This window comes from Lissotriton vulgaris, chromosome 8, assembly GCF_964263255.1.
Source record: "Lissotriton vulgaris chromosome 8, aLisVul1.2, whole genome shotgun sequence".
Lineage (NCBI taxonomy): Eukaryota > Metazoa > Chordata > Amphibia > Caudata > Salamandridae > Lissotriton > Lissotriton vulgaris.
In genome coordinates this window covers 853262193-853286364 of record NC_141696.1, presented here as the reverse complement: position 1 = coordinate 853286364, position 24172 = coordinate 853262193, and the positions used below count along the sequence as shown (strand labels likewise).

The 24172-nt window shown below is 41.9% G+C and overlaps 1 protein-coding gene across 1 annotated transcript in view; it reads right to left on the bottom strand.

Moving 5' to 3' along the window:
• LOC147698103 (arylsulfatase D-like) overlaps positions 1–24172 on the bottom strand; it is a 548762-nt gene that overhangs the window by 429178 nt on the left and 95412 nt on the right. The window contains exon 3 of the mRNA XM_086934777.1: positions 142–235. The gene's annotated coding sequence lies outside the window, so the exon portion shown is untranslated. The remainder of the gene's footprint in view (positions 1–141; positions 236–24172) is intronic.

Here is a 24172-nt window from a genome sequence, read left to right as displayed (position 1 = left end):
ATCAGATAAACCACATGTTGGAAGTTGACTCACTCCTGGACAAATTTGATTGCAAATATAATTAGCAAGGGTCAGTCTATACATGACATTGCAAAGTGCCTGCTCGCATAGGGCTATCCAAAAAGTTGCAAAAGTAAATACCTTGTTTCATAGCTACATCTGTGAAATTGAATCTCCCGATTTTAGGATGGACTTTAAAAATCTGTCATTATAACTTGGGGTCCTTCCAGGATTCCTACAGGGGTTCATGAAAACATATGTAAATTGATTAAACTCGTTCTCACCAATCCAGAAAGGTAGATACACAAATATGTACCACATCCTCGACAATGCATACATTCTTAGAATATTAATTTTTCTCCCTAACTCATAGAATTAGAGGAATATCTGTGACAATTTCCAATTAACATTTCTTTAAAGTTACTTTTGGCAGTGGTGTCAAATTAGTCAAGATCTTGAACCCGACTTACTCTATGAAAATTTACATACATATAATGCCCCAGTGATCCACATGGCTCTTTAAACAAGAGGTAGTACAAAATGAAACCTTCAGTATTGTTAAGTTACAGTTTAGAAGTAGTCAATTTACAGCATGTTTCTATGAGGTTCAATAGCAGACCGAATAACACATCAGCATGAGAATAACCAGAAGCATATTATCTGTATACAATCATATATTGAATGAGGTGTCAGTACCTTTATATTTAAAACAAGTTATATTTACATTTCTTCACATATAAACCCATTTTGGTTTTAATGGAAGATCTAACAACAAAAGGGGAAGAAGGCAGCCCTGCGAGAGCAACTTTTCTGCAAGCCACAAGTTATTATCTATAGTATAAAGCCAAATTACAAAAATTGATTTTCATTAGAAAAAATGAATTCACCCTTTCAAATGCTTTATACCCAATAAAGCACACCATCTCCATTAGAGTCCCATTAATCTGAAAACATCAATCAAATTAGCCCAAGCTTGTATATTGGGAAACCGTTATACCACTTTGACAAATCCAGTTTTTCAGTGCGGATAATTTTGTGAATAAAGTTAACAAATCAGGCAAATGAACTACTGTGCAATAGAATTACAACCAAAACAGCAATGAGGTGGTTGGTGAATACAAGCAGTAAAAGAGGAAGGAAGTATACCAGCACTTAAAGTAAAGTATATTATAGGAATACTGCACATGGGGTCTTCAACCTTTTTAGTAATAAGAGCTGCTTATGTTCGAGGAAAATCATCCTGAACTCCTAATATTATTGGTGGTGTAGTACTGACCAATTCAGACAAGATTACATTAGTGGCCACAATCTGCAAAATCACTAGCAGTGATCACATCAGTGTATCAGGCAGGGTTGTCAGCAGAAATGTAAAAAAGGTGTTGTCAATTTGAGATGCCGATACTTGGGCAATACAAACAGCCATAGCTGCAAAGCCCCTGACACCAATGTATTAGTTATAAGTCTCCCCGTTGCCACATAAGTTGTCACTCAAATGTCACTTTTAAATGTATTTGGAAATGTTGCTATTATTCTCCAAACATCATCTATGAGTTTTGAAAATACACACAATTCGGTCTTAAATACACATTCTCAATTTTGGTATACATAATATTTCATCCAAACAAAAGCTATTAATTGAGTCAGATGGGTTGCACATAGTAGAGCTCCTTACAGGTAGCAGGAGAGGTGACAGTAGCTCGAGAGCTACTAGTTGGTGAAGCCTAGTATACAAATAAATACCAGTAACGCAAACTCATAAACTGGGCACATACCCAACTCTAAAGCATGCGTTACTATTGATCTGAAATTGTAAAACATTAGCTGCCACCTTGCTGCAGTAAGCGAGATGCTCTTCAGGGAAGTTAGACACAGGGCAATTACAGTGCAGAGAACATAAACTGGAGGATCCCATAAGAAGAGAATACCAAGCTGACCATTGACAGTTCTGTAAAAGAGATTTTAAACTTAACAAGGAAATAACACTGGTTTTAATTAAATGTGCAGAAGTAATGTGCAAGCTTCGATAGAAAATAATGTAGTCAGAATTCATAAAACCGTAAGCTGGTCAGATTACTCCTATTAGGCTGCAAATTGACTAAAGCAATGTTACTTGAAAAACAAGCTTCAATAGACAATGCTAAATATGCGTAAAAAATGTATTGATGACCACTTCATGAACCTGTTTTTTATAATAATGAATAAGTTGCTTATATAGTTTCAAGTAGTTTTCGCAGAATATTTATACCTATACAAAGGCTTCAGTTTATGCATGATACATATTTGTCATTTAACGGGGTAATGACAAGTTCATTCATTGAAATGCAGAGTTTAAAATGTGAATTTGACTTTCTAACCTGTTTGTTTGTCCCTCTTAATTGTAGTCCTGTAAAAACGTTTTCTTTTTCATTAATACAGGTATTTTGACTTCTATATAGTTTACTGTTCAGAAAATTTGTATTAGATAGTTAAAGACTTCCTACATATGTGGGAAAGTACGCCTGAATGAGGCGAACTCCACGTGAGCACATAGTTGATACAATTTAGTTGCAAATGTAACATTGCTCTCTGAGGATTATTGCATTCATATGAGAAGATAAGGCATGATCCTGTTCCCAGGGGAGCATTGGACAATGATTTGCTGACAGAGATGAGGAGATCAAAATGTTGCAGAGGCCACGTAAAATATGTAGTCAATAATAGTTTATGTTCCTAGAGTAGGGGCAAACCCTTTTTCCACTTCTTTTTGCCCACACTTTTTTCCATTTTACCTAGACCCAGACATTATGTCACATTGCTTTGAGAGTCTACTGCATTTTCTGAACATCTCTTTATAGGAAGTTCTTTGTTTTGATAATTTTGATCTTTTTTGAGTTGATTTAAATGCTAAAGGTTCTTGCTTTTCTCACTGTCTTTACAGGTTCCCACTAACTCCAATGTCTCCCCAATTCTTAGAATAGGGATTCATTCCCTTACGGAACACAATTTGAATGACCAATATATTTTTTTTTGCTGTCATTTATTGACTATTGAGATTAATCTGTATTTAACTTGTGATTTGCAATAAAGATGATCTACTAAAAGATTTGATTAATAAAACCCTTTAAATATATCCCAACTTTTTAATTGACTGAGAATTAGAATTGCTATTGTGATTATTATTTGATGCATTGCTTAAATACTCTTCTTCTCCTAAAAAAAAACGGCAAAGATCCATTGCATTGGAAGTGAGAGGCAGGGGTCAGACCTGAAGCTGGTAAACCATTACTTCTAATTCAGAGAAAGATCCTTCTCCTACCTTGCCACCAAGTCGTTGAAAACACTGCCCCTCCACCTCAGGCAATTACAGTTGCTGACCCAATTCAGGAAGGATCTCAAGACCTGTCTCTTCGACTGAACCTCAACGCCCAGACGGATCAGCATCCACCTCCCCTCAGCACCTTGATACCCTCATAACTGAGTAGCCTCGCTATACAAACTTCTGATTGATTGATTGATTCTCTGTTTTTATCTTTACCACATTTGGTAGCTAGAATAAGGCCTGAATCCCATAACCCATAGTCCAAAGCCCACAATCTGAAGTTCTAAAAGCAGTTGATGTACTGAAGGTGTGAGTATTAAAATGGTTATGCGTTGCAGTTATAATTGTTTTTGATGAAAAGTCTATGGGTCGCACACTTCGGACCTCACCAGCGGGTGTAACCCTCGAGCATCATGGTAAATGCAGTCTTTAGGCGTGTGCGCCTTTCGTAGCACTGGACGTGTGACAGGCAAAGTTGCAGCACCAACTCTGTACACCGGTGTTTCGGAATTGTTGTTCCTCATCAGCAGAGTGTAGGTTTCTTCAGGGATTACTGGATAGGTCGCCAAAGTATTAACAGGTTTGGTACCCCTCGTGGCGCAAAGATGCGGTATCCGAGCTCGTCAGCTCCAAGGTTCAAGGGAACCATATAAAGTTAAAAGTCTATGGGTCGCACACTTCATACCTCACCAGCGGGTGTAACCCTCGAGCATCATGGTAAATGCAGTCTTTAGGCGTGTGCGCCTTTCGTAGCACTGGACGTGTGACAAGCAAAGTTGCAGCACCAACTCTGTACACCGGTGTTTCGGAATTGTTGTTCCACATCAGCAGAGTGTAGGTTTCTTCAGGGATTACTGGATAGGTCGCCGAAGTATTAACAGGTTTGGTACCCCTCATGGCGCTAAGATGCGGTATCCGAGCTCCTCAGCTCCAAGGTTCAAGGGAACCATATAAAGTGAAAAGTCTATGGGTCGCACACGTCTGACCTCACCAGCAGGTGTAACCCTCGAGCATCATGGTAAATGCAGTCTTTAGGCGTGTGCGCCTTTCGTAGCACTGGACGTGTGACAGGCAAAGTTGCAGCACCAACTCTGTACACCGGTGTTTAGAAATTGTTGTTTCTCATCAGCAGAGTGTAGGTTTCTTCAGGGAATACTGGATAGGTCGCCAAATTATTAACAGGTTTGGTACCCCTCGTGGCGCGAAGATGCGGTATCCGAGCTCGTCAGCTCCAAGGTTCAAGGGATGTATGATACCCTCATAAGTGAGTAGCCTCGCTATACAAACCTCTGATTGATTGACTGATTCCCTGTTTTTATATTTACCACATTTGGTAGCTAGAATAAGGCCTGAATCCCATAACCCATAGGCCAAAGCCCACAATCTGAAGAATGACAAGGTACAGTTCCAAAAGCAGTTGATGTACTGAAGGTGTGAGTATTAAAATGGTTATGCGTTGCAGTTATAATTGTTTTTGATGAAAAATCTATGGGTCGCACACTTCTGACCTCACCAGCGGGTGTAGCCCTCGAGCATCATGGTAAATGCAGTCTTTAGGCATGTGCGCCTTTCGTAGCACTGGACGTGTGACAGGCAAAGTTGCAGCACCAACTCTGTACACCGGTGTTTCGGAATTGTTGTTCCTCATAAACAGAGTGTAGGTTTCTTCAGGGATTACTGGATAGGTCGCCAAAGTATTAACAGGTTTGGTACCCCTCGTGGCGCGAAGATGCGGTATCCGAGCTCGTCAGCTCCAAGGTTCAAGGGAACCATATAAAGTTAAAAGTCTATGGGTCGCACACTTCATACCTCACCAGCGGGTGTAACCCTCGAGCATCATGGTAAATGCAGTCTTTAGGCGTGTGCGCCTTTCGTAGCACTGGACGTGTGACAGGCAAAGTTGCAGCACCAACTCTGTACACCGGTGTTTCGGAATTGTTGTTCCTCATCAGCAGAGTGTAGGTTTCTTCAGGGATTACTGGATAGGTCGCCAAAGTATTAACAGGTTTGGTACCCCTCATGGCGCGAAGATGCGGTATCCCAGCTCGTCAGCTCCAAAGTTCAAGGGAACCATATAAAGTGAAAAGTCGATGGGTCGCACACTTCTGACCTCACCAGCAGGTGTAACCCTCGAGCATCATGGTAAATGCAGTCTTTAGGCGTGTGCGCCTTTCGTAGGACTGGACGTGTGGCAGGCAAAGTTGCAGCACCAACTCTGTACACCGGTGTTTAGAAATTGTTGTTTCTCATCAGCAGAGTGTAGGTTTCTTCAGGGAATACTGGATAGGTCGCCAAATTATTAACAGGTTTGGTACCCCTCGTGGCGCGAAGATGCAGTATCCGAGCTCGTCAGCTCCAAGGTTCAAGGGATGTATGATACCCTCATAAGTGAGTAGCCTCGCTATACAAACTTCTGATTGATTGACTGATTCCCTGTTTTTATATTTACCACATTTGGTAGCTAGAATAAGGCCTGAATCCCATAACCCATAGGCCAAAGCCCACAATCTGAAGAATGACAAGGTACAGTTCCAAAAGCAGTTGATGTACTGAAGGTGTGAGTATTAAAATGGTTATGCGTTGCAGTTATAATTTTTTTTGATGAAAAATCTATGGGTCGCACACTTCTGACCTCACCAGCGGGTGTAGCCCTCGAGCATCATGGTAAATGCAGTCTTTAGGCATGTGCGCCTTTCGTAGCACTGGACGTGTGACAGGCAAAGTTGCAGCACCAACTCTGTACACCGGTGTTTCGGAATTGTTGTTCCTCATCAGCAGAGTGTAGGTTTCTTCAGGGATTACTGGATAGGTCGCCAAAGTATTAACAGATTTGGTACCCCTCGTGGCGCGAAGATGCGGTATCCGAGCTCGTCAGCTCCAAGGTTCAAGGGAACCATATAAATTTAAAAGTCTATGGGTCGCACACTTCATACCTCACCAGCGGGTGTAACCCTCGAGCATCATGGTAAATGCAGTCTTTAGGCGTGTGCGCCTTTCGTAGCACTGGACGTGTGACAGGCAAAGTTGCAGCACCAACGCTGTACACCGGTGTTTCGGAATTGTTGTTCCTCATCAGCAGAGTGTAGGTTTCTTCAGGGATTACTGGATAGGTCGCCAAAGTATTAACAGGTTTGGTACCCCTCATGGCGCGAAGATGCGGTATCCCAGCTCGTCAGCTCCAAAGTTCAAGGGAACCATATAAAGTGAAAAGTCTATGGATTGCACACTTCTGACCTCACCAGCGGGTGTAACCCTCGAGCATTATGGTAAATGCAGTCTTTAGGCGTGTGTGCCTTTTGTAGCACTGGACGTGTGACAGGCAAAGTTGCAGCACCAACTCTGTACACCGGTGTTTCGAAATTGTTGTTTCTCATCAGCAGAGTGTAGGTTTCTTCAGGGAATACTGGATAGGTAGCTAAATTATTAACAGGTTTGGTACCCCTCGTGGCGCGAAGATGCGGTATCCGAGCTCGTCAGCTCCAAGGTTCAAGGGATGTATGATACCCTCATAAGTGAGTAGCCTCGCTATACAAACTTCTGATTGATTGACTGATTCCCTGTTTTTATCTTTACCACATTTGGTAGCTAGAATAAGGCCTGAATCCCATAACCCATAGGCCAAAGCCCACAATCTGAAGAATGACAAGGTACAGTTCCAAAAGCAGTTGATGTACTGAAGGTGTGAGTATTAAAATGGTTATGCGTTGCAGTTATAATTGTTTTTGATGAAAAATCTATGGGTCGCACACTTCTGACCTCACCAGCGGGTGTAGCCCTCGAGCATCATGGTAAATGCAGTCTTTAGGCATGTGCGCCTTTCGTAGCACTGGACGTGTGACAGGCAAAGTTGCAGCACCAACTCTGTACACCGGTGTTTCGAAATTGTTGTTCCTCATCAGCAGAGTGTAGGTTTCTTCAGGGATTACTGGATAGGTCGCCAAAGTATTAACAGGTTTGGTACCCCTCGTGGCGCGAAGATGCGGTATCCGAGCTCGTCAGCTCCAAGGTTCAAGGGAACCATATAAAGTGAAAAGTCTATGGGTCACACACTTCTGACCTCACCAGCGGGTGTAACCCTCGAGCATCATGGTAAATGCAGTCTTTAGGCGTGTGCGCCTTTCGTATTACTGGACGTGTGACAGGCAAAGTTGCAGCATCAACTCTGTACACCGGTGTTTCGGAATTGTTGTTCCTCATCAGCAGAGTGTAGGTTTCTTCAGGGATTACTGGATAGGTCGACAAAGTATTAACAGGTTTGGTACCCCTCGTGGCGCGAAGATGCGGTATCCGAGCTCGTCAGCTTCAAGGTTCAAGGGAACCATATAAAGTTAAAAGTCTATGGGTCGCACACTTCTGACCTCACCAGCGGGTGTAACCCTCGAGCATCATGGTAAATGCAGTCTTTAGGTGTGTGCACCTTTCGTAGCACTGGACGTGTGACAGGCAAAGTTGGAGCACCAACTCTGTACACCGGTGTTTCGGAATTGTGGCTCCTCATCAGCAGAGTGTAGGTTTCTTCAGGGATTACTGGATAGGTCGCCAAAGTATTAACAGGTTTGGTACCCCTCGTGGCGCGAAGATGCGGTATCCGAGCTCGTCAGCTCCAAGGTTCAAGGGAACCATATAAAGTTAAAAGTCTATGGGTCGCAAATTTCTGACCTCACCGGTGGGTGTAACCCTCGAGCATCATGGTAAATGCAGTCTTTAGGCGTGTGCGCCTTTCGTAGCACTGGACTTCTGACAGGCAACGTTTCAGCACCAACTCTGTACACCGGTGTTTCGGAATTGTTGTTCCTCATCAGCAGAGTGTAGGTTTCTTCAGGGATTACTGGATAGGTCGCCAAAGTATTAACAGGTTTGGTACCCCTCGTGGCGCGAAGATGCGGTATCCCAGCTCGTCAGCTCCAAGGTTCAAGGGAACCATATAAAGTGAAAAGTCTATGGGTCGCACACTTCTGACCTCACCAGCGGGTGTAACCCTCGAGCGTCATGGTAAATGCAGTCTTTAGGCGAGTGTGCCTTTTGTAGCACTGGACGTGTGACAGGCAAAGTTGCAGCACCAACTCTGTACACCGGTGTTTTGGAATTGTTGTTCCTCATCAGCAGAGTGTAGGTTTCTTCAGGGATTACTGGATAGGTCGCCAAAGTATTACCAGGTTTGGTACCCCTCGTGGCGCTAAGATGCGGTATCCGAGCCCGTCAGCTCCAAGGTTCAAGGGAACCATATAAAGTGAAAAGTCTATGGGTCACACACTTCTGACCTCACCGGAAGGTGTAACCCTCGAGCATCATGGTAAATGCAGTCTTTAGGCGTGTGCGCCTTTCGTAGCACTGGACGTGTGACAGGCAAAGTTGCAGCACCAACTCTGTACACCGGTGTTTAAGAATTGTTGTTCCTCATCAGCAGAGTGTAGGTTTCTTCAGGGATTACTGGATAGGTCGCCAAATTATTAACAGGTTTGGTACCCCTCGTGGCGTGAAGATGCGGTATCCGAGCTCGTCCGCTCCAAGGTTCAAAGGATGTATGATACCCTCATAAGTGCGTAGCCTCGCTATACAAACTTCTGATTGATTGATTGATTCCCTGTTTTTATCTTTACCACATTTGGTAGCTAGAATTAAGCCTGAATCCCATAACCCATAGTCCAAAGCCCACAATCTGAAGAATGACAAGATACAGTTCCAAAAGCAGTGGATGTACTGAAGGTGTGAGTATTAAAATGGTTATGCGTTGCAGTTATAATTGTTTTTGATATTGTTGTGTGTTGCAGTTGGATGAATTATTGATATTTAAGTGCTTATTGAGAAGAAGTTGAAGAGGTTATCAGGCTCGATATAGCCTAAGATCCTGTGTACAATACCCTTTATGGTTTTACTTGCCTGCTTATGGTGTACATTGTGAGGTACTTTCAGTGTTGACTACACAACTGAGAAAGGGATTATAATGAACTGTTATGAATGTACTAATATTGACTGATGTTGACAGATCCTAATTGCACAAAAAGGTGAGGCTACATTGATTAGAGTGATTTCTTCCTGGTTGAGATTTCATTTTGTGTATGATTTTTTTGTGTGAAAAAGTCAGAAGGTGTAGAAACCTTAAAATTCTAATTGTTTAATTACTTTTGGTTTTCATTAGTAAAGCAGACAAAGATTGTTTAGTTATGTTCACTTAAAGTTGTAGAAATTTTGAATGAGGTGCTGCCAGGAGTAAGATCATACACCATAGTTTTCTTCACTGCATTAGATTGCTTTCTGTGCAGTTGCATTGTGATTGGTTGATGATGGCACAGAGTGCTGTGCTGTAATAGGTTTATTGTTGTGTAAGTGCAGCATAGAGATCGGCTAGCGAGTCCACAAGTATTAAGACTTTGATGGGATTGGAGAAAATTTAAGGAATAGAATCAAAACATTTGCGAAGTTGAATTATGTTGTTTGCATATTGTTAAATAATCTGAAATCATTAAATGTTTTAAAGGTTTTAAGAGTATTTAGAGGGGAGATGTGGCCAGGGCCGACTTGTAACAGAAACCGGCCCTGGCAACCTGTTTAGCTGCCCCCCCTGGGGTGAGGGTGAATGCAGCTGATCAGTTTGCGAGGGCCAGTTTTGGCATATTTTGTTACCGGGGCCGATGTTGTTGACCCCGGTAACAAAAACGGCCCCAAGGGGGCCCAAAACTGGCTCCCACCCTAGTGGCCTACCGGGGAAACGCCTGGTGCCCGCTATGGCCAGTCCGGCCCTGGATGTGACAATTCCCACACAGGAAGGTGAAAAGGCACCTCCCAAAAGTACACCTGTAAATTATATGACAATAAATATGGGGTTGCATACATGTTTGTGGCTCCATCAATGGTGCAAGATCACTAAAAATGAATGTGCTTTGGGCTGTCCAAAATATGGTACATTAGAGCTACGAGCAATTGAAAAGGTGAGAGAAAGACTATATGTGAAGGAGCCACTACCAAGACCCACACAATACAAAGCATTTAACTTTTGGGAGAAAACAGCACATGCTAAAGAGAAAGAGAATTAGCAGAATAAAACAAGAGAACCAGTGCCTATTCATACAGATGCTTAATGGGGTGAGCAACAACAGAGATGGAGAAAAGCTATATTCGAAGAGACTAGGCTGTATCCAGTCTGTACTACTGACCGGCCTGAGAAGCCAAAAAGGAATAAGACACAGAGAAAAGATGATGAGGGAGCTGCAAAGAAATCATATTCTGAGATGCATTGTTAGCAGGGCGTCTACCACCTTATGTGGTCCTTGTAGCAACTGTCGAGGGTACTTCAACATCTAATGTAACTGTGGCTGCATCCCTTGTTTAACTCGAAAACATTTCCGATTGAAAGACCATTACAGATGACACTGCGTATTTTACAACTTTTTATATCAAATGTTGTGTGTAAACAAATTGAGAATGTTCCTACAGTGATGCCTCCAGGTGTTACTGCTTCAGCTGTAACTGTACCTGCACCTGTTACATGCGTTATAACAGCACAGTCTGCTATGATCATTTTTCTTCCAAATACAATAGCTCAAGGAGCTGTTGGAGGAGCACCAATGACAGGGTTTATCCTGAATTACAATATTCACAGCCTGTTTCTTGACTACCACCACACACAGTTCACTCATTGTGAAAAGGTAGGATGATTGCCTTTATGACACCAATAAAAAAGGGTGAGACTACACTATTTGGGAATGGGATTTTTCCCTCATGGTTTGAAGAAATGGCAAGAATAAAAAGATATAGATTTAGATTCCCACTGCAAAGCAGACAGAGAGGAGAGACTATTAAATGTCAAGAGATTAGAAATGGAATTAGAATAAAATATATGGGGATGTTTGGACCTTCAGCATGCGAACTAGTACCAAATAAAGGAGTTGATATCTCTGTGTAAAGAAATTACCAGATTTTTAGCAGTTACCCATGATCAATTGACAGAATTAGCCAGAAAATATGAAGTTGATATTTCAAAAAGTGTTCCATTCCAGAAACTTTTTAGGGTGCAATTGGATGATTAATCCATTGAGACAAAAACATTCTTCAGTAAAGCAATTCCACATTACTGAATTAGTAAAATGCGTATGAAAATGGGGGGAATTCGATAAAGTAGACAAGCTAATGAGCAAAGAAAAAGAAACAGTCAGAGGCAGATGAAACAAATGCTAAATCGCCAACAGGTCGTCTAGATGAGGGAGAAGCTTCAGTGTATCCATTGAGAGAAATACAAGGAGAGCATATGTTCATGCACCATAAAGCAGGGGGATCTTACAGCATTTATGAATACTTTTCTAAAATTAAGGGATACACCTGTACAGTGGTACACACAAGTTGACAGATTTATTCAGTTTTCAAAAGTGCTTTGGATTCCTCTTAATATATTCTTTAGACATTGTTGTGCGGAATGATTTGTGGGCTGAATGTAAAGTTGATGTTCAATGGCCATGTGCAGAGTCGACACGAGGTGCTTGCACTAATGGACCTTCCAAAGGATATTGACTGGGTGAAGATTAAAAGAACCTTACAAGAACCAAAAGAATCAGTGCATGAGTACTATGAGCAGTTGCTTCAGGTGCTTCAACAACACATTAGAAGGGAATATCCCAAATCATGTGATATGGGGTTTTTCATGTTTCAATTTGTTATTGGCTTAAGACGAGAGATAAGTACGCACAAGTGGGATTTTCTTGCCAGACAAATTCGTTGGATGAGATTTTGAGCTATGTAAAGCACTGCAGTTATAAACAAGAAATGAAGCAGCAAAAGCTTAAGAGGAAAATTCGTTTCGGCCCAGATGACGTTTGCTCAGAAAGGTTTACCAGAATCAGCTTTTGCAGGAAATCAAGATGAAATGCAAGGTGTTGGAATGCAGAGTCAAAATGTTCAAAGGGAATTTGGTGTTTCATAGGGTAGAGATAGAGGTTTTCTGTTATCTATATTCTGGTGTAGATTCTGTAACTCTGAAGAAATGACCCCTTGTCACCTTTGTTATATAATTGGGCTTTAGAATAGAGAGAGTGTAGACTTAATCCAGAAAGAGTAACCAGAATTGTCCAAATGCAGGGAGGTAATCAAATGCAGATGCAGAATGTACTGGTCCATCAGATGCAAGTGCCAATTCAGAAACAAGTTCCAATGATGCAGGTCCCGCAAGCCCAAATGCTCCTACAATTATGGGAAACCTTAGATGTAATATTAACCAGATGCCCAAAGCCAATCTGAATCCATTTCAAAATCAAAACCCATTTCAACAGTTTCCAATGTTAGTCAATTTCAGTTTTGGATCTGACAATTCCCAATGACGGTGCTTGAGGGGGAGCAAGATTGCATGCTTGGCATAGTCTTGGGGGTGGACCACAGTGGACCATTTGTAAAAAGAGAACTTAATGGCCACCAAGTGTCATTTCTATTTGACACCGGTGCCACTGGATCTACTGTTAGAACACCGGAAGTCCCAGACCTACCATTCTCAGGAAAGAAAATTTAAGTTGTAGGAGTTTCAAGCAAACAGAATAAAAACCCAGTTTCAGAAAAGTCCCTGTATATAGTGGTTCAATTGAAAAAAATCATACGTTTGGTCTCTGTGATTCTAGTCCTGTACACCTGTTAGAGAGAGATGTATAGCAAGCTGAATTGTACTATTTACTGTACACCGGATGGTATTGAGTTTCAAACACATGATGAGGCTAACAAGAAACAAATGTAGGATTCCACCCAGTGAGAACAATTGAAGAACTCCACAAGATGTAAAAGAGACAGTAAATTCCGAAGTGTGGAATTTTAGAGGAAAGGCTGTTGGACTGATTAGAGGTGTAGAACCGGCTGAAGTTACAGTAAAACCAAATGTTATGTATTGTAGAACACCACATACAAGTTGAGCCTAGAAACAATTGTAGGAATAACACCACTAATCAAAGACATACTGAGAAATGGGATTTTACGAAAAATTGTTAGGATCACTTGCAACTCTCTAATCATGGGTTTACAGAAGCCCAATGATAAATATAAGATGTAGAGGACTTTCAAAAGATTAATGGCATTGTTGTTCATGTTGCCTTGTTGTACCGAATCCAGCTACCATACTTTTCCAAATTCCATGCACCGTAGTATAGTTTACTGTTGTGTCAGGCTTTCTTTTCTGTTCCAGTGCATGAGGACAGCCAGTTCTTGTTCCCATTCGTGTTCCGAGAGAGAATTTTGGCATGGTGCTGAGTTCCACAGGGGTATACAGAGAGCACTTCTATTTTTAGCCAGATCTTTAAAAATAATCTTGAATCTCTGCAGATACCCTCCAGTTCAGATCTCGTGCAATACATTGATGACCTGCTTGTGGTATCAGATGCAAAAGAAGCTTGCAAACAGGACAATTGCACATTTAAATAACCTGACTTAGAAATGCATGTATAATGTCTTCAAGCAAGCTACAACACTTTCATAAAGAGGTCCAACATTTTGGACATATCATTGAGAACGGAGCAAGGGAAGTGTCCCCTGAGAAAGTCTAGAGCATCTTACAGATGAACACCCCATACACAGAGAGAAGTCAGAATGTGTTTGGGAATGGTTTGCTACTGTAGACAATGGATACTACACGCTTCCCTATTATCTAAACCTTTACTGAGGGTGACACTCAAAGAAGTGCCTGATCCACTTCTATAGGACAATGAGTTCAGAGAAAGTTTCTGCCATGCCCTGGCACTTCAATATGCTTGATTACAGCAATATATTTACATTGTTTTGCAGTGGGAGGGAGAACTGTGCTCTTTCAGTGCTTACTCAGATGCATGGAGATGCAAAAAGACATGTGGTCTTATTTTTCAACTGCCCCTGACCCCGCAGCTGCAGAATTGTTTGGTTGTCTTAAATCAGTGGCAACCATTGAAGATAACATTGAGAGGAGTGATAATATAGTGAGAATATAGTGATGGGATATGCTTTAACTGTTATGGCCCCTCACTCTGTTGAGATTTTGCTAACCAGAACAAAATCCCAGTACATGACTAATAGAAAGCTTGCTAAGTACGAATAGCAGAGTTTTGCAGTGGATAACATATCTGTGAAGCACTGCCAGATTCTAAATCCATTCACACTACTGCCTGAAAATGAAGATTGCAATGGAGAGTGGGTTGATCATCATTGTCTAGATGTCACGGATGTATGCACCAAGCTAAGGCCAGGTAGAAAAGAACCTTTGATTGAGCCTGAATATGTAAAGTTTGTTGATAGCTCATGTCCGAGAATCAATGAAAGTACCCTGAGAGCAGATTGCGCAGTCTGTACAATTCACAAAGTTGTCGACGCTTCCTGTTTTTGAGGTCTGACATCAGCACGAGTTGCAGAATTAATTTCCTTTACGCGAGCTTGCAATTTAACTACCAAATAGAGAGTGTCTATATTTATAGATGGTCAATATGGCTTTGGTGCTGTGCATAAATGTAGATAGTTATAGTCACAAAGAGGTTTTATGACCTTGTCTGGCAGCCCAATTAAAAATTGGAAACGTGTAAGAAACTTGCTTGAGGCACTGCAGAAACCAGCAGAAATTGTGGCTGTTAAATGTGAAGTCCATAAGAGTGGCAATGGATATGTCACAATTGGAAACAGATTTGCGCACAAAGTTGCACAGTATTGTGCACTTGTGGCTTGAACATTTAACAGGGCTTACTCAAATGAATTTGAAGAGGGTATTGTTTTCTTGATATTGTTGTAAGCAGGTGAAACATGGGAAGAACTTAAAAGATTGCTCGAAGATGTCTCAGAAGTAGAACAACAAGGTTGGATCAGAGCAGGGCGTGAGAAAAATGCAAATGACATTTGGATGTCTGCAGACGCGAGACAAGTATTGCCAGACAGTATGTTGTTTTCAATGACACAGTACTTCTATTGTTCAACACATTTAGGAAGAGGTACGATGGTGAAAATATTCAAACAAAATTGGTTTAATCCTAGATTTAGGATTCTTGCAGAAAAATTGTGCCATTGTTATGTGAAATGTCAAGAGATGAACGTAAGGAAAAAGGCACCAGTAAAACTAAGCCACATAGGAAGATCAGTTGGACCCCTTAACAGAATACAAATGGTCTTTATTGAGATGCCTGTCTTTAACAGGTTAAGATTCATCCTGGTTATAGTGTACATTTTTTCTCAATAGGCAGAAGCCTACACAACATGATGAAATGACAGTATCACTGTAGCAAAACTGTTGTTGAGGGATTACCGGTTTCTCTGGAGTCAGCTCATGGGAAACATTTTATTAATGAGGTCCTGAGAATGATTTGTGCAGCATTACAGATTGAGCAGAGATTATACTTTAGTTACCGAACTTAAGCTTCTGGAATAGTAGAACAGCTCGACCGAACTATTAAATCCTAATGGATTCAATAATTCTAATAATTTAAATCAAAAATAGGAAACACTTAATGAGTCTATAATGTTTTATTCACATTATAGAACAAACCAGGATATAGTATCCAACATTACTCGCTTGAAAAGGTTGAATAGTGCCCCTGAAAATGAGGAGGAAGTGACACGGTGAGGGTAGTGAAAGGAGGGAGTAAGTAGTGACATTAAAATCAGATATGTATCTGATACATTTGAAATTCAATTTTAAATGTACAAAAATTGTCATAGATCATTTCAACAACCACATGCCCCACAATAATACATTGAATGTCGCATTTGTGGATAGGGGGCTGGAGCAAGGAAGAAAGTTGTCGACGTTTCGACCCACAAACAATGCAGGAAGCAGTGGAGCCCTTGCGGCGGGGTCTTCATCAGGACGATAGGGGGACTAGCAACCTAATAATGTCAACGATAAGTACAAATTACTTTTCTATTCATAAAGGGGATGCCATAGTTGCATATTAAAATTAAAATAAACACACCATCAGAGGGCCTACCTATTTACTCGGTGCGCTCTGTCATATAATCACATAGAAAACCTCTGCGAGAAGACCATGACGTCCTGCGGGGAATTCAAAATATGGATAATTTAGAAAATAGTCAGCGTTGTACGAAGTGACTTACATCAAGAGCATATTACAAAGATGAATAATTAAAGGACATAAAGTTAGCTTTAATCACTGGCGTAAAGGCAAGAATCGAAGGCTGGCCCGGGGACGCTGGGCAGTGGAAATCCAATGAGGTATCTGGATTTGTAAGGGATTGGGTTACTCTTTGCACAGAGAGATGGTTAAGGTAAGGAATTACACGCACAGCAGCGCGGCTTACCAGAATTGATCAGTCAAGTAAAATTCGCCCCCAAAGAAAGTAAGTCATGACGCTCCGTGTGAATCAGGAGTCGCCCACTGGGAAACGAGAGATTAGAGCAAGCGGTTACTACTGTGCTCGAGTTCAAAGTACTGGAAAGAAATACGGGGTGGGTGAATCTCTGTGGCGGCGAGGAAGCTTACCGAATGCTATTGCAGCCGGCGTCTTCTCGGCAGGGTGGAGAATGGAAGCCTCACTTCCTATTTGGACGTAACCCGGGAAACCGAAGCACGTGACCGCGGGTTGTGAATGGAGCTAGTAGATAGACTCGATTGAGTCGAAATTAGGGATCCTCGTAATAGTTAGAATTATAGAGGGATGGCGATAGGGACATAATTGCGGAACTTCCAAATTGTTCCCAATGAAGAGAATAATTGATTTATTCAAGGCCCAGTATATCGGAACCGATTGAAGTCGGAATGGGGGACATCATAGTATTACATCGGCGGGAGAGCCAGCTGATCGTATGTATAATGGCGTACCTATCACATGATCGATTTCTTTTTGAAACCTCTGGCAGAAGGAACACAGACGTACCTCAGGGACACTCTCCAAATGATAAACATTGTTGAAAATCTGCCATTTGACCCACTACGGCAAATCCTTGCAACATGTGATGTAGTCTCCCTCTACACTTGTATCCCTCAGGAGGAAGCTCTCACAGTTATCATCAGATACTTACAAAAAAGACCGGCGCCCATGCAAGTACCTACTGAGTTCATCGTTGCCCTCCTCCAGATAGCCATGACCAAAAATGTCTTGATGTTCAAGAACCAGTTCTTTTTACAGACTCAAGGTGTAGCGATGGGGGCTCCTTTGGCTCTGGATGTTGTCACTCTATACATGGCAGCATTTGAGGACAGCAATGTGCTTAATGCACACAATCCATTCAGAGATCATCTACATCTCTGGATGCGCTACATCGATGATATTCTCCTAATCTGGAATGGTGACTCAGCAGACTTATCATCTTTTCACACATGGCTCAACCAGCAATTACCTCACCTCCAATTCACCATCCAGTCGAACAACCAGACTGTTAACTTTCTTGATATTACTATATATGAAGAGCAGGGGCAGTTACTAACTAGGCTCTATAGGAAATCAACAGAGAGAAATTCGCTACTTCAATATAGCAGTCACCACCCTTGGGCACTAAGCGACAATCTGCCGTTTGATAGTTCGCAGGAATTGTTCCAACAAAGAACATTATCTACAACAGTCTGAGGGCTTGTCTAACCGTTTACAACAACGTGGGTATCCCAGGAGACTGGTCACCAAAGCACGCAAAAGAGCCTGGTTCTACCCCAGTGAAAAACTCTTGGCCCAAAAAGACTCTACCGCCAAGGAACAAGAACGCATTGTTTGTGTCACCACCTTCTCTACCAAGAGTAACAGAATCAAACAGGCTGTAAACCATCATTGGAAACTCATCTCAGATGACCTCAATCACACAGACACTCCTCTACATGCTTTCAAGAAAGCTAAAAGTGTGAAAGACTACGTGGTACGATCTTTTCTTTCCTTTCCTCAGGAACCTACCTTAACATCACTATGGAACCTTACACCTACCATTGGTCACTTCAGATGCAGCCATTGTAAGGCTTGCAATACCATCATTCAGACAAAGGAATTCCAGCACAATCAACGCAAGGTACTACTAAAGACAATGAGCAACTGCAACACCTCGAACATTATCTATGCCATAGTGTGCCCGTGCAATCTCATCTACATCGGACAAACACAACAAAAAGCTAAGATGCGTATTCTACAACATATGAGCAGAATCAGATGTGAGGTACAAGGTGCGCCCCTGGTGGACCACTTCAGATCAGCCGCCCATTCTCCTGAGAGCTTACAATGGGTCATACTTGAAAAAGCCACTCTAGGACCCCGTGGGGGCAACATTGCCACAATCCTTAACACCCGTGAGCTTAAGTGGATGTTCTTCTTTAACTCCATACAATCAGGCCTCAATGAACATGATAGTTCATTTTCCCAGTTAACCACTTTACCTTGATACTGTGTAGAGTAATTTATCTGTATTTCATACATCTGGTATGCCTATAGTTATCATTCTTACGGCAATCAACCTGACATCACCCCCCCTTTCATATCTCCCATGTGGGTAATGAATGAATGTATTCACCAGGTTCTACCGTCTTGTGACAGGTACCACTGTGATCTGTTTTTGAATTGCCTAATCATACTGGTGTACCATACATGAGCAGTTTCACCCACATATTGTTGTATATCCTAACACACTGTTTATAATTGTCAGTATTGCTAACATGGCATTTACTATCATGTGATAGGTACGCCATTATAGATGTAATCAGCAGGCACTGCTTTTTGTGTCAGGCAACTACAGACACCCTAAAATATAAATATAACTTAGAAATTGTTGGCAACTCAATATGGCCTTTACCATCATGTGATAGGTACGCCATTATACATACGATCAGCTGGCTCTCCCGCCGATGTAATACTATGATGTCCCCCATTCCGACTTCAATCGGTTCCGATATACTGGGCCTTGAATAAGTCAATTATTCTCTTCATTGGGAACAATTTGGAAGTTCCGCAATTATGTCCCTATCGCCATCCCTCTATAATTCTAACTATTACGAGGATCCCTAATTTCGACTCAATCGAGTCTATCTACTAGCTCCATTCACAACCCGTGGTCACGTGCTTCGGTTTCCCGGGTTACGTCCAAATAGGAAGTGAGGCTTCCATTCTCCACCCTGCCGAGAAGACGCTGGCTGCAACTGCATTCGGTAAGCTTCCTCGCCGCCACAGCGATTTACCCACCCCGTATTTCTTTCCAGTACTTTGAACTCGAGCACAGTAGTAACCGCTTGCTCTAATCTCTCGTTTCCCAGCGGGCGACTCCTGATTCACATGGAGCGTCGTGACTTACTTTCTTTGGGGACGAATTTTACTTGACTGATCAATTCTGGTAAGCCGCGCTGCTGTGCGTGTAATTCCTTACCTTAACCATCTCTCTGTGCAAATAGTAACCCAATCCCTTACAAATCCAGATACCTCGTTGGATTTCCACTGCCCAGCGTCCCCGGGCCAGTCTTCGATTCTTGCCTTTACGCCAGTAATTAAAGCTAACTGTAAGTCCTTTAATTATTCATCTTTGTAATATGCTCTTGATGTAAGTCACTTCGTACAACGCTGACTATTTTCTAAATTATCCATATTTTGAATTCCCCGTAGGACGTCATGGTCTTCTCGCGGAGGTTTTCTATGTGATTATATGACAGAGCGCACCGAGTAAATAGGTAGGCCCTCTGATGGTGTGTTTATTTTAATTTTAATATGCAACTATGGCCTCCCCTTTATGAATAGACAAGTAATTTGTACTTATCGTTGACATTATTAGGTTGCTAGTTCCCCTATCGTCCTGATGAAGACCCCGCCACAAGGGCTCTACTGATTCCTGCATTTTTTGTGGGTCGAAACGTCAACAACTTTCTTCCTTGCTCCAGACCCCTATCCACAATTGCGACATTCAATGTATTATTGTGGGGCATGTGCTTGTTGAAATGATCTATGACCATTTTTGTACATTTAAAATTGAATTTCAAATGTATCAGATACATATCTGATTTTAATGTTACTACTTACTCCCTCCTTTCACTACCCTCACCTTGTCACATTCTCCTCATTTTCAGGGGCACTATTCAACCTTTTCAAGCGAATAATGTTGGATACTATATCCTGGTTTGTTCTATAATGTGAATAAAACATTATAGACTCATTAAGTGTTTCCTATTTTTGATTTAAATTATTAGAATTATTGAATCCACACTGGGACCCTTTCCCTCTTAGCATCATTATGACCCAGGTCCCTGTGACTTGTTCTGGGTAGAACCCCCCCTTTGATACTCCATTAAATCCTAATGGGCAAAGGTTTGTGCTTCTACATCAATGAAAGGGCCAGATGCTTTACCTTTGGTGGTGATGAGTCGCCAAAATATTCCTGACAGGAAGACTGGGTTATCCCCTCATGAGATCTTAATGCAAGGAGGTGAAACGAGTGAAGAAGGAGAAACAGTCACACCAATCCAGGTTCCTGTGATTTCTCAAAGTGGCATTGAAGTCTATGATTAAGAAGAAGAGACAAGATCTCAACCGGATGGAACCACTGAGATAGCATCAATACAAGCAGATGTTCCAGGTGAAAGAACAAGTACTGGAATGAGAAGAGACGCCCACCCTGTTGAATTACAACAGCATTATGGTCAAAGGAAATTAGGAACAAGTATTTCAGTTCATCGCATACCGCCAACAATTGCAGAAGAAACAAAGTCAAGTAGTTTTAGTGACACAGTAGAAGATCGGCAAAAACCCAGAAGGTTGGAAAGAGAAAGGGTGCCTTGTCAGAGGTATTCTGCACCTGAATGTACATACTTCACTAATCACATTTTAAATAAGCCACTGGAAAACTTGTGACCTGTGAGATCAGAACTGTTTGAACATCCATGGAATAAGTTTGAGAACAAATTTGGGGGGAAAGCAGTGGAAAAGATTTTTTAAAGAATTTGTTAACTAGCAAAGTGCAAAAGACTGAAATAAAATCTTTTATTTTAAAGAAGATTCTCTAGGCCAAGGCTGCTGAAGAAGAGTAGAGATAACATATTTAGAAAAAGATGGAATAGGGTTAACAATTACTTTATAAAGATTATTGTAAATAAAAGCTGAAAGAACTAATTGTTTAAAGAAAAGAAACTATTTAAAGAACTAATGTCAAAAAGAACCTTCTTGAAACAATATGAACTGAAGTTTTTAATTATTTGCTGTATATTTTGCTTAAATCATCTAAGAAAATATGTGTTGATGAAATCGAAATAGATGCAAGTTTACCATGATTATTACACTTTTACTAACAGTATTAGTGATTATAAAAACATTCCAAGACAGTGGAATATTATGTGGTATGTCTGGGTAGCCTTACCATGTAATATTATCATAATATTCCACATATGGTCATTGGATTCACAATAATAAAACCTTGGCCCAGTCCTGGTAGAGCGGATTTACTAGAGGAACGTGCGTTAAGCATTTCAGAGTACCAACATGGATGATAAGTCATTGACAGTCAAGATTCTTCTGATCAGGTGAGTGTTTGCAGGGGACTATTCTCACTAGCCCAGGGGATACTGAGGGTGCTTATGGCTTCCACAGGGGTACTGCTCTTTGGGAGAGACAAGCTCTGGCCAAGGATGAGGGTCATTCACTAAGTTCCAAGTCTGTTGCTACAGGGACAACTTATCCCCCTTTTGCTTTGGTGCTGTAGACAAAGTCCTGCTGTCAGCTGCACAGGTCTCCTCTTGGTCCTTCCTTGATGCAAGTTGTAAAAATCTGAAGTTCCGGTGTCAGGCGAGTTCCTTAAATCCTAGATTTAGGAGAGTTAGGGGTGTGAGAGCTAGTAGGCCACCAAGGGTGTAGACCACCTTTTCCTACCCAGAATCCTCTATTCTTTTATTCCTAAAGATGGCAGGAATCAACTTGTGGTGGACAGCCCAGGCTGCTCATCCTTGAGTTGTGGCAGCCTCCCGAGGGAGTAAACTTTCCTGCGTAGCTAATTTTTCACCTGCCCAGGTGCAAATGTGGCTAGGGCAGGAGGAGGGCTGTTTTTTCACTGGGAGTCAGCCCTGATGCATATCAGAGGCAGTGCAGCCTTTGAAGCTCACCGCCTTGATGTGCCACTCCACTAGCCTGCTTGGGAGGAGGCAGATGTGACTTCCTTCCTGTCCAAGCCTTTGTTCCTGACTCCTGAGAGTGTTCGAACTGCCTGGCAGCAAGTCAGAATAATGTCTTGGTGGCAGCAGGCATGGGAAAGCATGGGCTCCTCAGCTATAGCACAGAGAAGCTGGGACAACCAGGAGTGCATGCAACATCACCCAGGGCACGAGAATCAAGTTTGGGGTGAAAAGGCACATTGTATGATACCAAACAGAACATATTTTAGTGGAACCATAATGGAGCTGCCAATTTTGAGAGGGCCCGGTTGGCAACCCATGTTATCCCATGGACCACTGACACTTATAGTAGTTTTCAAAGGTGAACACCACTATAGGCACATATATGCTTGCACTTATATATGTGTTCTCACCTTTAACATACTGCACCCTATCTTCAGGGCTCAGGAGGTCCCCCTATGGGGTATCTGAACATATAGTAGTGGTAATGAATTTGACTGTGCCTCATATGGTGAGGGTGCAGTCAAGTTCGAGCAGTTTGCACTGCAGTCTGCTCCTGCAGTCTGCAATGACAGGCCTGCTGTCAGTTGGTTGTGTTTGGGTCACCCAGGATGGGTCAAAACCATTCTGCAACCATGGGGACCCCTTAACCACATATGCCCAGGGTACCTCTAGCACCATTTACTGGAAATTTATAAGGGGTTAAAGTCTTTGCCAATTTGAGATTACAAGTCAAACATAACAGTTTTGTGAGAAAGCACAGGCACAGGGGTCTTGGCAGCAGGCTCTAGTGCACATTCAGAGTCATAGCCATCGGCAATTGGAGCAACAAATGGGGGTGACCATACAAAAAGTGTCACTTTCCTGCAATTATTAGTAGGCTTTTATTTGACACCAGATACGCCTATGTCTATGCCTGAAACTACAACATCCACACACACAATAGATGAGACAAAATTAAAGGCTTCATTCATGAGTTATGAACTAGAGTACTCTACATATGTTTTCTAAATTAGTGCAAGAATACACACAGGCACAAGATGCAAAGGATTGCTGTTTCTGTCCCCACACACCTTCTTCAGTTGCAGAAAAGGTGACTTCTACGTCATATGCAATAAAATGTAGCAAGTTTTTTAGGATATTGAGAAGAACACTTTGAATATTTTTACTCTAAATATGATTTGGTTCTTTCAAGAGTTTCATTGGTAAAGAGCATGAATTTACACATTCAAGTGAAAGAAATGGACGCAACTCGAAATTACTTTAGAGCATCCATGCCTATAGATAGAGTTAAAGCAGCCAAAAGTATTTTAATATGCTTAATGAGACCCTTAGAAAAGGTATTCATCATAACATTAGAGGGAAGAATCACAAACTTTTTGTCGTGACCCCCTCTTGTGCTGGGTAGTGGGCCTGGCATGCAGGACTCCTGTTACACTACCCCGATGGTGCCTCATGGAGCACTATGATTCCATGCCTGAATTTCCCTCATCCCTCCTGATTCCAATAAGCCTGAGCTTGCAAGCATTCCCTAAACACGTGAACCAATGGCTTAGCTTGTCTGGGCAGTTACTAGGGTCTTGGAGTGTTTTTCCTTTTACACATTTAGACAAAATGAAACATTTGTTTCCTGTTAAGTGATTTATCCATTAGTTTGCACCTGCTCTTCCTGTGAAGTTAAAGCCAGGGTTCTAATACGTGTTTCCTTCAGGAGTCTTAGAGAACCTTCCAGATTGCCATGTGCTCTACGTGGCATGTGATTCTGTTGTACCCACTGGACCCTGCACATGGTTTGCAAATCACATCCTAAACCGAGCCTATTGCTTGACCTATGCTCCCTGTGGAACAAGCTTCCTGCCTGCCCACTCACTTGACCAGACCT